The following is a 13546-nucleotide window of genomic DNA, read 5'->3' on the forward strand; positions in this document are numbered from 1 at the left end:
GCCGCGTGTCCACGGGGAGGCTCATGGCTACTCTCCGGAGCCCTCGTCCCCTGCTGTCCGCGTGCCCTGCCCCAGGGAATCCCAGAGTCAGCTCCCCCCGCCGCCGCCCCGAAGGCTCCACCACTCAAAGCCGCACGTCCAGGAGAATCAGGCAGGCTCCAGTCCTGCCGAGGCGAGCGTGTGCATGTGGAGTCGCGTCTCCTCTTGCCTCGGAGCCACAGGCGCGGCTGCTTTCAGAGGCTTGGGCGCGGCTGCCAGCGGGACCTGGAGGGAGAGAATGCCCGGGCTGGCTGTGCTGAGGCCCTGGACGCTTCCCTCCGGCAGAGCCGGGGCCCCCAGCCCCAGCCCCCAGGACAGGCCTGGCGGTCACCGCCTTTCACTCGCTCCCGGGCTGTCCGCCTTCCTCTTCGTGTCTTAGGTGAACGCTGGGGTCCCGCTGGCTGGAAGCGAGCCCCGTTTTTCAGCCGCCCTGTGGCTTTTGGATGCAGCAGACTTGAAATTAGTTCACGGAGATCCAGACACACACGGCAGCCCCGCCGGTGGAGGAGCCCCGTCGCCACGGCAGCCAGACTGAAATTTACAACAGCGACCTGGGCCTCGTCAGGCCCGGTGACAGGGCGTCCGCTGAGCCGCTGCTCAGTCGCCCATTTGCTTGGCAAGACGGGCGGACGAGGAAACACACCAAAGGTCAGACAGTAGGAGTTTGTCTAGACGCTCTATTTTGGATTCTCCATGCGGTGTGTCCTGTAGCAACCTTCGCAAACACTGGTCTTTCAGCGACATCATAAAAGCTTTGTTCTGCGGTGGGGGGGCCGCTCTGTCTGCACGTCAACCCGCCCACGCTGCGCTCAGCCGCGGGGCCGCCAAGGCCTCACTTTAGAAGCTGGAGGGAGACCCGCGGGAGGCCCGTCCCCTCCCCAGGGCCTCTCTGGCAACGCCCGGCTCCTGGGAAGGACACACCACTTGGGAGGAGGCCCGGTCCTCCAGAAGCGCGTCCAAGGCTCCGAGGCAAACATGCCACGAGAAGCGGCTGGTTTTCCCTCTGGGCCTGATGGGGAGGCTGCTCAGGGCTCATTTCTTCTTCGTTCGTCTCTCTGAGGCTCCAAGCAGACCCTCTGAGGGCTGCGGACAAGACGTCACACGTGGGGCCCAAGCCCTGTTCTGAGCCGAGGAGACGGGGCGGGCGAGAGGACTCGGGGGAGGACACAGGCGGGCGTGAGGTCCCGCCCAGCCTCTCCATCCCCAGCCCGCGCTCCGGGAGGCCTGACCGCACCCTTCCCCACAGACGCAGGGCCCTCGGCAGCCGGTGCCCAGGGGTGGAGGTCGGGTGTGCCCAGCACGCGGCAGGGCGCAGGACGGACAGCGCAGAGGCCGCAGCCGGGTGGGGGCGCCGAGGGGCGGAGACGCTGCCCCAGGCATCAGGCCCGGTGGCAAGGACAACCTCCCGCGAGAGCCGACAGAGACCGTCCCGCAGCCGCCGGCACCGCCCACCATCCCCTCTCTCCGCTGCCTCTCACGCCTGCCTGAGCTCAGCAGGGAGGCCGCATCTGCCCGCTGACAGCCCAGAGCCGGTGTGCAGGGACTGGACCACGCCCGGTCACGGCCTGAGGAAGCCGGGCGCCAGCACCCGCGCCCCGCGCGGGACGCACACCGGCCGCGGGGTGAGGACGGCTGTGCGCCGAGGCTTCCTCTCCGGGCTCCTTCCCGCAGGCCCCGCGGGGGCTGGTGTGAGCCGCTCACGCTTACCCTCGCAGCTGTGGGCTTTCTGAGCGTCTGGACCAGGCCGCTCTCAGAGGCACCTGGGCCCCAGCCCGGTAGGTTCCTCTAGTGGCCGGGCTGCACTCCGTCTTCAGGGCCCCTCTCCCGACCCCTCCAGGCTGGGATCTGAGGCCAGGCGGGCCCTCGTTATCCTGGAAACCTGCAGGGCGGGCGGCCCTCGGGGCAGGGTCCCCATGCTGCTCGCTACAGACCTGCATTCGGGGACACACGCTGCCAGCACGTCCTATTCGCCTCCATCAGCTGCAGCGTCTCGGGGCCGCGGGGCCTGGAATCCAGTTTTGGAACGACTGTGCGTGTCGCTTCAGGTCCAGCCAGCAGGTTGCCCCCAAGCTCACCCTGAGTACCGGACAGGCGTCTGTCCACGTCAGAAGGAGCAAACCCACAACACACGCGTGATGTGGGCCCTGCAGGAGGGACCGTGAGACCTAGCTTGGATCCATGGGTCCCCGGGGGCTGACCCCACAAAGCACCGGAGGGGTGAGGGCCGGTCACCACCACGGGAAACAGAGCTTGACCCAGAGAGCAACGTGGGGAGACGGTGCGGAAACACCGTGGACTCAGAGTCCCCGGGGAGGGGCTGCGGGCCACACCCCCCCGGGCGCGGGTCACCTCAGCGTCCCCGGCGCCCACTGTTTTGCCCACACAGGTTCTTCTCACCTGAGCGTTTTGTAAAGACCATGCGACTTCTGTTGACAACCGCAGAACCCATGTCATAGGGTGAGTTAGAGATAAATAGGTGATTGTTGAAAAAATGTTACGTACTGACTTTCAGCTTAAAATGGTGAATAAAATGTCTCAGTTGTTTGTCCCTGGACACAAAGAGCAGGAACAAAGTACAAACATTGTTTTTGACCAAACTGCAGACACTGGGAATCTCAAACCTTCAACACCAGCAGGCATCACCAACTCAGAGGAGGCTGTGCTCAGATTGCCGACAGGCTGAGAGTGGACCCTGCTGCAGGAGGTCTCGGGCAGAGGACGCAGGACCCTGAGTTCTGCACACGAGGTAGATAGCCTGCCATCAGAGCCCATGATCTGGGGATGGAAAATGGGATCAGGGCCACGGGCTGGCTATGGGACCGTCTTTGACCACATTTGGTGCCAGGGGATGGGGTATGTGGGGCCAACAAGGAAAGCCGCACAGAGGCCTGTCAGTGAGGGGCGCTGGGAGGAGCTCCCACTATGAGGTCCCTGCAGGGCTGACCTCTGTTGCCTGCAGAAGTCCTGGTAACCCCAAACCAGTGGTCCCACCAGGTGCACAGACGTGTGTGAGGCTCTGCTGAGAACCAGGAAACGTCCGTCAGTCCTGGGATGCTGCGTTCACCATCTCCTGCCTGCACCCCTTGCAAGCGGAAGGTCTGTAGAGAACTCACCATGTTCAGGGAGGATTAATAATTTGAAAGGATCTATGCGAAGATACGGCAGGAAACAAGGAAAAGTGGATAAAAAACACAAGCAGCAGACAAAGAACACACACCATCAACGATTGCTCCGGAGATGAAGTTGTGTTGACAATGTCATAAATGCAAAGAAATGCAGGAAACACTCACCTATTAAACAAGAGTTCAAGCAGAGATATAAGAGCTCACGAAGCACTGATGAGATCATTGAAGGAAAGGAAAAGATACGTAGCAGAATTCAGGAAAGACACGGAAAAGAAAAATAAAACCGTCACAGGGTGAGAACCCAGAGAGGCTGAAAATAGGAAACTAGAGTGATGAAAACATGCAAACGTGAGCAAAACAAATTTGTTATGAACAGAGGGGACGGAAACATGAGAGAGAAAATAATTAAAATAGAAGACAGACCCCGAAGAGGAGAAGTAAACAGAACCCGTCTTGTCTCAATGTCCCAGTTCCTCCGAGGCGTCCACCCAGGCTCCCTGCAGCCCCTGCCCCACCCGCCACTGCAGCCATCTCTGTGCAGGGCGCCTGGGAGGGGGGCCCCCGTGGACCCCTCCCGCCAAGCCGGCCCAGGCGGCGAGTGAGCCCGCAGGTCAGGCCGCAGCCAGGGCTCACCCCTCCTCACGCCCCGGCCTTGCCCACCCTGCACCTCGCGGGCCCTGCCCCATCCCTCCAGCTCCTGGGCACCAGCTCTGCTCCCGAGGCGCTCACCCGCGTGACCGCACCCTCGGGGAGCAGCCAGCCTGGCACCGGACAGTCCTGCCTGCCACACAGGGGGAGCCGGAAGGGACTGCCCGCTTCTCACGTCCGCGCTGGTTTTCTCATCGCGTGATCTCTTGGAGAGCCCCCCGGGAAGACATTCCTCCCAAGGTTAAACAGGCGAGCTGATTTCGAACATCGGGGCGTATCCTACGGACACTCTGAGGGTGTCATGGGTTTGCCCTGCTGCACAAGAAGCAGAGCACACCGTTGGCCGTTGTGGTGGGATCTCGGACCCCACCCACCCCACGGGGAACGTGGGTCTCTGCAAATGTGACTTAGGTAAGGAGCGCGACACGCGATAATCCCGGACTACCTTGCGGGCTCTAACCGCCAGGGAGCGTGTCCTCACGTGAGGCCAGGAGGAGACTCTGAGAGAGACGGCTGCGCGGGGGCAGAGGAGTGAGGCCCGGCAGCTTCCGCCTCGGGGCCGCCAGGAGGCCCCGACCCGGCCCATCCTCCATCTCGGAATCCTGGCCTGCAAGAGGCAGGGAAGAAGTGCCTTGAGCTGCCCCTCGGTGGGGCTTGGTGACAGCAGCGCCAGGAAACAGAACCAGCCTGCAAGGGGTGCGCCCTGGTGTCACGTCAGCCCGGCCTTTGCCCCGCTGCTCTGGGTCCAGGCGTGGGGTCGGAGTGTCCACCATGCACCGCTGGCATCTGGTCGCCTGGGTGTTGCCCATGTGTCTCCGGCATCCACCCCCCACCTGCCCGAGGGCCTCTCACCTCTGTTTGGCGCTCTGCACCTCCTCACTCCTAAAGGCAGCTGTCTAGAGTGTCCAACGGTGTCGTGATTTTTGTCTCCACCATCAGATGTGACTCAGACACCCCTGTGGGGCGGGAAGGAGGCCCATCTTGCGCTCCGCCCGCTCCGTCTTCCTTCCCAAGGCTCCAAGCGTCCTCCGGTCGTGTCCTTTCTGTTTGAAAACCTTCCTTTGCCCTCTGTTGGACGGCAGGTCACTACTGACAAATTCATTCACTGATTTATGTGTTTATTTCTGCCTGAGAACGTTGTCTTTGTTTCCCCTTCACCCCAAAGGGTAATTTGGGGTTGACGGTGCTATCCTTTCAGCCCTTGAAAATGTGCCTCTTCCTTCTGGTCTCTGTGGTCTCAGATGAACTAGCTACTGTTGAAACGGGGTTGTTTTTTTCATCAGCAATGTGTTTCCTTCTGGGTGTTGCAAACATTTTGGTTTATCTTTAGTTTTCAAAAGTTTAGTCACGATGTGACTTGGCGTGGGTTTGAGGGTGTTTTCCTATTCGGGATTTGTTCAGATTCTTGAACCTGTAGGTGCACGTCTTTTACGAAATTTGGGGAGTTCTCAGCCATGGTTTATCCTAGTTCTCTTCCAGCCTCACTCCCCTCCCCTCTCCTCTGGGGCTCTAGTGACATCGTCTCATCGCCCCTGAGGCCCCGTTCATGTCGTCTTCAGTGTTTCTCTCTGCTGCTCAGACTGGGTGGGTTCCCACGTGTGCTCAGGGTCGCGGGTACGCTGCACGGCCACACCGCCCCTGCCAGGCGACCAGGGTTCGTCCTGCTATTATTCCCATCCGGTTCCTCACCGTCACGTCTGGGTTTTTCCTAAGATTTTCTATTCTTCCCATTTGGTTCGAGGCCACTTGTAACTGCCTGTTGGATCACCCTCCTGGTGCTGCTTTAAGACCTTGTCCAACGGTCCAGGCACCCGGTTCACCCAGTTCACCTGACAGTCTCGGTACGCTGGGTGGTTTTCATGTCGTATCCTTGGGACGTCCCTGGTGGTCCAGGGGCTCAGACTCCAAGCTCCCAGTGTAGGAGGCCCGGGTTCCATCCTTGGTCAGAGGACTAGCTCCCACGTGCCACCACTAAAGGATCCCTCAGGCCACAACCAGAGAGGCCCGCGTGTGGGAATACAGGTCCCGCGGCTGCAACTAAGACCCAGTGCAGCCAAATAAGTAAACAAATATCATTTCAGTGCCTTCGAAGTCTTGTCCTGGCGCTTGTTTGACCCGCCAGGGACCGCAGGTGCTGGCCGCACCTCTCATCTTAGCCCACGGCCACCTGTGCGGGCCCGGCCCCGGGTCTCCGCTGTCCTGTGGGCTGCGGCCCACCCACCGTCGTGCCGGTCTCAGAGCCCACACAGCCCTGTCGGGTCAGCTTGGTTTGTCCGGTGCCCAGGACCTTGCGCTGGTCCTGCTGGTGCCACCTTGGGGGATGGTGTGGAAGGCGCTTCCCCGGGGCCCCTGGGTGGAGGGGGCTCTCTGGCCTGTAGGGAGGAAGGGGCTTCGCGGGCGGGAACGTGCCGCTGCCGTGGGGCCCTCTGCTGGCCCGGCGCCTGGTCCTTTGGGAGCGAGTCGGTCAGCGGGAGGAAGGAGCCCCGGCCGGCCCCGGCCCCCTCCTCACTGCCTCAGGAGGACGCGGGCCCCGTGCCGCGTGTGCCGCCAGCCAGGGCCGCCTCCCCCGCGGGGAGTTGACCTGCCGGCGTTTTGCTCCCCCGTACTTGCCCAAACCTCTGCCTTCCGCTCGGCCCCCCTGCTCCCCGCCGGGCTCCTCTGGCTGCCTCCTGCGGCTGCCAGGGCGTGTAGCCTGGCTCAGGGAGCAGCAGGAAGGGGGCTCGGCCACCGGCTCAGGCTGCAGGTGAGAACCATCTCCAGCCCTGTTTGGAACGAGGCAGAGCGTAAGTGAGCAGAGCAGGGACAGAGAAGGACCGTGGGGACACCCCGGATGCCCCGCTGCACCCCCTCTTTGGGAGCTCACGACCAGGACGCCAGGGGGCTCTGGAAGTCTCCCGTATCCTTCCGTAGAGGCCCCCCAGAACCGGCCTCAGCCCTGCCCGCCTCACAGCTCCACGTCCGCGCCCGTCCCAGTGAGTCTGCGGTTCAGCCCTGTCTCCACACGTGCTTCTCTAAGGCCCTGGGCTAACGTGGCTTTGAAATCTGCGTCTGCAGGGGGTCAGGACAGAGGGAGATGGTCCGACGTGACCCCCTCACAGCCCGAGGGGCGAGGGAGGGCTGCCCGGGCAGTGTCCCTGCCTCCGCGCCTCTGTCCCGAGCGCGGGTCGTGCTGCCGGGTGAAAGGGCCAGTCCGGGCGAGAGGGCCCCGAGGCAGGTCCTTGCCGGGCCTCCGGCCTCGCCGAGCACGCGGGACAGGAGCCCAGGCCCTCCCGCGCCGCCCCGTCCAGCAGCTCCCCCGCCCCACGTCCTCGGGGCCCCGTCCCCGTCCTCAGGCCGAGCTGAGGGTCCCAGGCCCCGCGACCGGGCCGGGCATCTGCTGAACGACGCGGCTTTCCTCTCAAACCACTCATGAGAAACTGGCCTGTGAGGGCGGGCGGGCGGGGAAGGCGCGGCCCGCGGGGGGGACGCGCCGTCGGGAGAGCCGGGGCCGCCCAGCACCCCCGCCCTGGGGCCCTCCCAAGCCCCGCGCCCCCCCCCCCCCCCCGGGCACAAGGTCACTGGGCGGGCCGCCAGCAGCCCCCCAGGCCCGGCCCCGCAGCCATGCAGAGCCGGCTCCGTGGGCCCCCCGGCGACCGAGGGGCAGCCTGGCAGCCGGGTTCCCGGCGGCGGCCCCTCCCCTGCAGGTGCCCTCTGCGGGGCCCGGCACTAAGTGGGCCCTGGGTGGGGCCCAGCAAGGTGGCCTGGCCGCGCGGGGCACCTTCCCCCAGAGCCCGAGAGCCCGTGTCTTCCCCGCGGGGACGCTGCCCCAGCCTCCCCGCCCCGCTCCTCGGCCGGGAGAAGCGAGGGGCCCCCACCCCGTCACCCCTGAGACGCCAGAGCCAGGGGGGGCCTCCTCCGAGGCCAGCGTCAGCGGGTGGAGACCAGCCCAGGACACACGCGGCCCTCACACGTGCAACAGGGCACACGGACGCACCAGGGACCCCACAGCTGGCAGGGGAGCGGGGGCGGGCGAGGCACGTCTGCGTGATGTCCGCGGGGCCTTGGGGGAGCCCGGCCAGTTACCGCTCTTGTGGGAGGCAGGTGTCGTGTCGGAACACGGCAGACGTTCTCAGCACTAATTAGCCACGACCTGGGGCGACGTCCCTGGGCCTCGGTTTCCTCCCACACGAGGGGGCGGGGGAAGCGGTGGCCTGCTCGGAGCGGCCAGGTGCGGGCACCGGGGGCCAGCCGCCAGGACCCACGGGCCCGCTGCCACCCAGGGGAAGAGCCTAGGAGGACAGCGGTGCACGTGCGACCGACCTCCCGGAGCCTCGCGTGCAAACACGGCCCCAGACGGGCCACCGGGGGCGGGTGAGGCGTGCAGGCCCCAGGCCGGACCCCAGACCTGCGGCCCCAGAAGCTGCGCTCAGACGGGCCCCCCGGGGCTGCGGGCTCTAGACCCCCTTCCTGCCCCTCCCGCCAGGCCGTCGCGCGCAAACCCCGATACGCCGTCGAAAGGGGCGCGGATAGCCCTTCTCTGCCTCAAGTTTTGGCCGCGAGGCCGCGGTGCTTCTGCCCCTGGCCCCGCGCGCTGCCCCAGAATCGGGGCCTCAGGGCCTCTTCCCAAGAGCAGGTGGCGGGGGGGACAGCCTCGCTGTCCCGGGGCCCCAGCACGGCGCCCGTGGAGCCTGCCCTGCTCCCGGAGGAAGCCGTGTTTGGGGCCTGGCACGGCCCGTGGACCTGCTTTCCCGGGGAATCGCGCTCAGGGCCGGGGCGGGGTCAGGGGCCTCGTGTGTGCCCCACAGGCTGCAGGGCCGCCACCGTCCATCCAGAGCCTCGGCCCCAGGGCCCTCGGGGACGCACACCTGCCCAGGGGCTCACCGGTGGGAACTTTCCGAGAGCAGATGGACCCGGTTAACGGCCCCAGGGTCTCGCAGGAAGAGTCCACACCCACCTCCTGTTCCACCATCCGTCTGTGAACTGCGCACCCGCCCGTCTCCTCCCCGCCCCGGCTCCCTCCCTCCCCGCTCTGCTGAGGTGCAACTCGGGCCAGCACTGGGGGTCCAGCGAGGGCCAGCGAGGCCCGGCTTCCTAGGATGGAAAATCTTGTGTGGACAACACGTCCATGTGATGGACCAAATGCTAGTAACCGCACGTCTCACCTGCGGACGTGACACCTTTGTACGGAACATCAAACAGCTCGCGAGGTGGACATGGGGGCCCTCCCCAACCCAGACGCCACCACGACCTCATGCGGGGCCGGGCCGCCCCGACGGGCCCTGCCTGCGGGCTCCCAGTGCGCAGGGAGCAGGGGGTCGGGGCAGCTGGCCGCGAACTGAGCTCTGCAGGGGTGGCAGGGCACACGCGGCCCGTGCCTGCCCCCGGGACGGGGCAGAGCTCCCCGGAGGGAGTCAGGCAAGTGGTGGTCCATGCTTTTGCCAAATTATTTGAATTAGATGTTCAAAACTGGGGCCCCCAGCGGAGGGACTCAACTGCTCAGGCCAGGAAGGTCGGGCGGGGACTGAGCCGCCAGGCGCTCACACCGCGGACAGCGGGTTGTGGCCCCTTTTACAGATGGGAGGATGCGTCCCAGAGGAGATGAGCGCCTTGCTTGAGGCCGAGAAGAAAAGGGCTGTATCTGGTGTGAACGGTCTACGTTTCAACACCATCTGGCTGTCTCGTCCTTTTCTCATGACTTTGCTTTAAAAGCCCCGCCCATGAGCAGAGGCAGCTGCTCTCTGGCCCCGCCGGCCACAGTGCCAGCTCCTGCACCTGGAGGCAGTGAAGCGGTTTCTTCAGGCCAGAGGTCAGGGCGCGGCCGGCCCTGGGAACTCGTGGTCCAGGGCGACCCTCCTTCTCCGCCCCGACACCCACCCTTACCACCACGGAGAGCGCCTCCGCCTACCCGGGATGCCAGAGACTGTTAGGCTTTGCGTTGCTCTGTGTGTGTGTGTGTGTGTGTGTGTGTGTGTGTGTTTGTGTTGTAACCATAGGGCAGATTCTAAGGTCAAACTGGAAAGTTCAAACCACCCGTGTGAGCCCAGTGCTGTTCCTGGAGTGTCCTCTCCAATGAATTCAGCAGGAGGAACCATCAAATGTAAACCCAGAGGTTCTGTAGTCATTTCTGGAACTGGCCAGGAAAATAAAGCCAATGTGTTGTTTGAACTGTGCCTTATTCCATAAGAGTTTCATTAAAGCAATTACGTCTCAATCAACGCGGCCCAGGTTGTGGATGGCGCCTCCTCTCACAGCGGACCCCGCACACCGCAGCAACCAGCAGCCAGCGAACAAGCAGGAGCGGCTGGTCGCGAGGCCTGAGGAATGTTCTCATTACAGGAGCTCCTAATAATCTCTTCATCTCCTCCTAAACGCCCAGCAACGTGCACACATTCCTCACCTCAACGTCGGTTCTGTGCAACGGCTTTAAGTAAACAAACTGAGAAGCAGGAGGTGGCATGTCCACAGATGATTTATGGTGTGAATGGATCACCTTTGTGTGAAATAAAGACATAATTAACCCCCAGCAGCAAATTGTCCTAATATCCAGCAGCTTCACTCAAGGCTGGCCCTGCAGGGCCCGCCCACGGCCCACGCTGCCTGCCCAGAACTGTCCACGTGCCCAGGAAGGCCCGTGCGCCCGGGGACGTCCTTCCCAGGAAGGTCTGTGTGTCCAGATCTGTCCGTGCGCCCAGGGACATCTGTCTGTCCAGGCCTGCCTGCCTTGAAGAGCCTTAGCCCTGAGTTGGTCCTGACCTGGAAGCCCCCCGCAGCTGCCCCCAGGCCCTGGCCAGCCTCGGCCGCCCCAGAGACCAGGCAGGGGCCCCCCAGTACGGAGCAGGTCAGGGAAACCGTGCCTTCTTCATTCAAGACAAAAACACTACATCAGTTCATTTTTCCTAAACCCAGCTAAAACAGTCATTCAAATCTAACGGGGCTCCTGGAACCTAATCTAATCTGTCCTTTATCTTCTCCAACAGAAACCAAACACTGCGTGATCTCACTTATATGTGGAATCTTAAAAAAACACCCCTGGGACTTCCCTGGTGGTCCAGTGGTTAAGAACCCGCTTTCCAATGCAGGGGACGTGGGTTCGATCCCTGGTCAGGGAACGAAAGATCCCACATGCCGCGGAGCAACTAAGTCTGTGTGCCACGACTAGAGAGACGTCCGCATGCTGCAATGAAGATCCCATGTGCCGCAACTGAGAACTGACACAGCCAAACAAATAAGTAGTAAGAAAATACCCCAAAACTGAATTCATAGATACAGAGAACTGGGGGTAGGAGAAAAGGGAGCAGGTGGTCAAAAGGTACAAACGTCCAGAAAAGCAGGCAGAGGTACGCTCTGGAACGGTGCCCCCCGGGGTGCCGGCCGTGGCTGTGTTTGCTGCTCTAACCCTCGAGTCACCGGCAGGGGTGACTGGGACTCTGTTACACAACCAGTGCTTTGCACTGTTCAGAACACTTGGGCCCTGACACTATTAGTTTTAAATATATATATTTATGCTAGGTTTTTTCAATACAAAAGATTACAAAAGTGGCTTCAGGTTACAGTTACAGCCGAGGGGTGGCTGGAGGGCTGGGGGGAGGGTGCCCCGTAGGGCGGCCTCTGGGCTGCAGGAGCCCCCTTCTCTGTGGGAGACACCCTACTCTCAGGATGCGGCCGGAGCGGAAGCGACGGGGCTGGCAGCCGCTGGGGCCCTTGCTGGACGCGCGGGGCAGGGAGGACCACCCCTCTTACGGGACGGGGTCGCCACGCGGGGGCGACGGGGGGCGTCTCCCTCCGGGGTCCGACGGAGCCTCCTGCAGACGCACCTGCGCCCTCCAAGCAGCCCCCCAGGCGCGCCGGGACTCCTCTCACGGCTGAGGGTCGTCTCTGCCTTGTCTCCAGGACGCTCAGAGCCCAGGCCCAATCGCCCCCGCCGAATTGTGAGAGTCTGGCTCTTGGCCGCGTTCACGTTTTCACCCTCCCACCCACCTGCGCTCTCCTCACTGTGAAAGCGTCAGGTCCCTTTCAGAAGCAGATGGGCCACTTCTGAAGTCTGGTGGGAAGACACCCCCGAGCCGGCCAGGGAGACCCCCTCTCTGCACACACCCCCCCGAGCAGGCCTGCTTCACCTCTGGGCCTCGGGGCTCTGGGGTGGGAGGCCCACAGCCCTTCTCAAATAAATGATCTTACTGCGTAAAGGAAAAACGCAGGATTGTGACAACCGCACCACAGCTGTGGAAATGTTTCTTTAAAAACACAATCATGCAATAGCGATATTAACTCATTAAATAGCAATATTCAGTTCTAATGCATCCGTAATTTGGACACAGTGGCGCCTGTAAATGGTATTCTGAGATTTCTACAACAAGGGCCGTGTGATATGAACCATGGTTTCTGGTGACATGAACTTAATTCTCAGCGTTAAGAAGTGTCAGGGCTTCCATGGCGGCGCAGTGGTTAAGGGTCCGCCGGCCAGTGCAGGGGACTCGGGTCCGAGCCCGGGGCCGGGAAGATCCCATGTGCCCCGGAGCAGCTAAGCCCGTGTGCCACAACTCCTGAGCCTGTGCTCTAGAGCCAGCGAGTCACAACTCCTGAAGCCTGTGCACCTAGAACCCATGCTCCGCAACAAGAGAAGCCACCGCAGTGAGGAGCCCGCACACCACAATGAAGAGTAGCCCCTGCTCACCACAGCTAGAGAACGCCTGCGCACAGCAATGAAGACCCAATGCAGCCAATAAAATAATCAAATAAATAAATAAATACAATTTGTTAAAAAAAAAAAAAACAAGAACCGTCAGGCCTCTTCCTCGTCCCTGCAGCCCACCAGCTCTGAGCCCCACCCTCCAGGCAGGGAGGAGTCCAGCCTCCGCCTCAGCCTCCAGCGGCGCCCCTGCTCCCGGGCGGTGCCGGGTCCTGGGGGCCTGACGCTCTGCCCGTGGTAACCGCGCACCCTGCCCAGACTGCAGCAGCCCCAGTGTGGGTCCCGCCCGGCCAGGGCATCCAGGGGAAGCCGGGGAGCTCTGTGTCCCCCACAGCCCTCCACCAGTCCAGCCCCACCCGTCTCCGGAGCCAAGACAACAGAGAAGAACCCTAGTAGGTGCTTCAGGTGCTGAGACACGAGGCGGGCAGTCGGGATTCCATCCACCCCCGAAGCCAGAGAGCAGACCACATCCGACGCATCACCCCCGCCAGCCACCCCCAGCCCAGCCCCCGCCCTGCTCCCAGCAGCCCTGCCAGGTGGGTGGCCTCTCCTCCAGGCTTGCAGGGTGGGGGTGAGCTCCGGGCGCCCACCCCAACTCTGGCTCCCCTTGTTTACGGGGAGGTTTCACTGAAAGGTCCAGGATGTCCTTCAGACCAAATGTGGGCTGGTCCCCCTGCCCACAGGTGGTCCCTCCCTGGAATCCCCAGGAAGGTGACCACCCACCCGGTTTCCCTGGGGCTTGGCTGGTTTCCCAAGACAGTCCCCAGTCCCAGGAAGCCCGCATCCTGGACACAGGACAAGCGGACGGCAGGCGGCCAGAGGTCCAGCACCCTCAGCAGACCCCCAGCTCTCGGGCCGAGCGTCGGTGGTGCCTCCTCCCCTCCCTGGAGCCTGGGGGGCCGAGGGCATGAAAGGGAGCCGTCCTCCCAGCAGACAGCGCGGGGGCCTCACGCGTGGAGCCGGGTGAGTTCTGACCCCCTGCTTCCAGGCAGGTGAGGGTCCCGGGCCACCCTAGCCAAGATCCCAGGCTGGAGGCCGGAGGCCTGCGATCCTGGTGTCCCAGGGC

General features: G+C 63.1%; 1 long non-coding RNA gene across 1 annotated transcript; it reads right to left on the reverse strand.

Moving 5' to 3' along the window:
• Nucleotides 1-3257: 3257 nt before the first annotated feature.
• On the reverse strand, nucleotides 3258-5592 carry LOC130831888 (uncharacterized). The gene is made up of 3 exons (XR_009048137.1): nucleotides 4665-5592; nucleotides 4258-4419; nucleotides 3258-4127 (listed from the first exon to the last, which is right to left on the reverse strand). It is a non-coding gene; the product is annotated as an uncharacterized LOC130831888 (long non-coding RNA).
• Nucleotides 5593-13546: the final 7954 nt, after the last annotated feature.

Source organism: Hippopotamus amphibius, chromosome 11, assembly GCF_030028045.1.
Source record: "Hippopotamus amphibius kiboko isolate mHipAmp2 chromosome 11, mHipAmp2.hap2, whole genome shotgun sequence".
Lineage (NCBI taxonomy): Eukaryota > Metazoa > Chordata > Mammalia > Artiodactyla > Hippopotamidae > Hippopotamus > Hippopotamus amphibius.